The sequence below is a fragment of the Osmerus mordax genome, chromosome 2, assembly GCF_038355195.1.
Source record: "Osmerus mordax isolate fOsmMor3 chromosome 2, fOsmMor3.pri, whole genome shotgun sequence".
Lineage (NCBI taxonomy): Eukaryota > Metazoa > Chordata > Actinopteri > Osmeriformes > Osmeridae > Osmerus > Osmerus mordax.
The window spans coordinates 15,994,611-15,997,740 of record NC_090051.1 but is presented as its reverse complement, the minus strand read 5'-3'; positions in this window follow the sequence as shown (position 1 = coordinate 15,997,740).

The following is a 3,130-nucleotide window of genomic DNA, read 5'->3' as shown; positions in this document are numbered from 1 at the left end:
ACAATTGAAATACAACTGTGCTGCAAGCGGGATATGTTCATAAATTATATATTTTTTTAAAGAAATAGGGCTAGTAAATACAGACTGTTCCTAAACTCTAACCACCAAAATACCTTAAAACTATGCACTTCTGATTCTTGATCTTCTACTGTATTTATAGATATTCTGTACTTACTATATATGCACAATTTCTGCATTCATTCGATTAAAACATCAGCCAAATCAAAAACTTTAAATGTAATGTAAAGAAAAAATATATAGTAGCCTGTTCATGTAAACAATAGCATATTGTCATTATCAGAAGTCTATTATTAATAAACATCATTCTCTTGTCCTCTACAGAGTCCTGTGTTTGGGGGCCTGTGAAGACCCACACCAGGCCAGCATGCTGCTCTCTGTGGGAGACTACCAGGGGACGTTAAATATTCATCCCCTCTTTTCAAGGCACGGAACAAAAGAGAAATACCGCAAGTATCTGTGGAAAACAAACAAGTGTGGAGAGGAAATGCAAGCCCTTGTGCTGTCCTCTACAAAGGGCTTTTTCATTTTCCGTCTTTTAATGCTGTTAAATCACAGGCTTCTGAGTTGATTATTCTTGCAGACGCATAGAACATGTTTCTGTTACAAGCCCAGGAAAGATGAGATGTGGTGTTTACTGTATTCCCGCTACGTATGTAGGTGCTAAAATTAGACAGTTAGCATCTCACTTCCAAGAGGGCATACTCCAACAAGAGTCTGTGAGATTACTTCTTGCACAACCCTATCCCATCCTAGACTCCAGGATCAAATACTATGTCAAATATCTGCAACGTGTTTGAATCTTTTCTCGAGTGGATTTCTCACTCTTTGTAGACACTATAATAAAACAACAGAAGGTTTGAAGGACAGAGGTAAAGGGCAAGAAGAGACGTATTTATGTAGATCACACTGACAGTCTTTAGAGGGATTGAAGAGACACATGCACTTGCTGAATCCACTTTCATAATGGGCGTTAGTGTCAAAACAAATGCAAGACACCAACAGGATCTTGCAAAAGGAAACAGCTGATGGATAATGGTGGCAAGAACAAGGGTTTCAGGGATCGAACTACCATACTTTCAATAAGTATTTGACCCTCTCTACCCCCGAGTCAAAAGTTTGGACAGGTTTTACAATTTTGACTGGTACTGTATATAAATAACAGATCTGGTTATGAAGCATAATTAAAAGTATTCATGCATGGTTTTATTGACATAATGAAGCAGAGATTCATATTATATTCTCTCTATAATTGTATTATATTCTCTACAGATTCTATTAATTAACCTAAAACATGTTCTAGCACATGCATTGAATACTTAAATGAATTCTCTTTAAACATGGGTAAGCAATCAGCCATTTTTTGAGTCAATCAGTTGATGTTTATCTCCGGAATAGCAGATGTCAGAGGAAAGGGTTGTCCTTGGTTCTACACAGTGATTGACGAGGAGATCTCAGAGAAAGTAAATATGTGTCTTGGAGTCTGAGTGCTTTGGCCTCCATAAATCTTTGGATGTGCTTTGGGTGCATGTACGGAAGGGAGGAATAACATTTGCTCATTGTCAAGGGCTGGACTCTTCTGAATCAGTGTGCATGGAACACGAATCCGGATGATCAAACTGACCCATGGATATGCCAACTAAGTCTTCTGGTTTTAATGTCAGATTTTAGAAGAAGCTTTCTTCCCTCATGACAATCATAGATTACATTAAGAATGCCAAAGTTTTATTATGTGAATCATAACAAATGTTACTCTTTTTGTATCGTGTCTCTCTCCTAATATAGTGTTGTCTGTGGTAAACTGCCAACTATTGCTTGGTGGCATTTCAGTGGAAACGTGTGCCCTTTTCAGTCTCCAATCTCTTGCCACAATTGGGACTTTATTGCCAACCTCAGTCTGTAAAATAGTTGGCCAAGTGAGAGAAGCTGCTGACAAGATTTGCATGGCAGATGTGATCAGAGTGCGGTAGTCACGATTTAACAGGCCTTTTCACTGCCACAGATGGGAAGCCTTGGAGAGAGAACAGGAAATGATACAACATCACAAGCATAGTAAAGTCTTTGCACTTTGCAAACAGCATACTGTTTGGAATCTGTCAAGTTTATATTTGCTTGTGTGATGCAGGAACAATGTAATATCTCTTTGTGTCCTGCCTTATCATGTAGTCATTTTGTGATGACATCCGTTTGGAGGAAAGACATGAAGATGTCAAGGAAGTCACATTGGAGTCTTATAATATTCTGTTTCAGTATATAATTTATTGGTGTTCCATAGTATTTCGTATTTTTTACTACTCTTCTGAGAAATTTTAATAATTTTGCACCCTGACCATTGAACATCTCAAACATGGCTGGGCCCTGAATGATTTCTCTTCCTATTTAGAGTTGATGGAGGCCGTTTATAACGTTGGAAATACAAATGTGTGGGTTAAACTGGTTTAATATTATTCTAATGTTGATAATTAAAAATCCCTGTCCCATTTCAGTACTGTACTGTACATCAATAGGACAAAAGAAATGCCAAACTAGATTTCCGGGATTCAAGACATAATTATATGAAGGATTATGAAATCCAGCTGTCTGCCCATGACAGTGTTTGCACGGCGCTTCACTACCTAATTGTCCCTGTGAACTGCTCAGTGTGATACCAACAGTATGCTCCAGATTATATTTCACCAAGGGTTGTATCAGTGCTTCCTCAATCACATGATCCGTCCAAAGCCTTAGTGTGATTTATAAAACACCCCTGCTCTAGCACTGCCAATCTCCACAGGAATACAGATGGTAATTAGGCAACAGTGTGCAGATGGCTGCAAAATGGCGAGAGCCACTGGGGAAGTAAGATAAAGATGACATTGGTAAAAAATACACACACAGAAAATGTGCTTTTATTAAGGATCAGCATGCCAAAGTGCTTTAGAACAGAGCCAGGATGTATTCTTGACATCTATTTAAAGTAAGTCATAGACTCAGTATTTTTATAACTTAACAAACTGGATTTGGAGAAGTAGAGGTAATACAAAAATAACTGTGTTTGAGACTGAAGTATTAATGTTCCAAAGGCATGATTTAATCATGGTTCTTAACTTCTATGTTCAGAACCAAATATAAA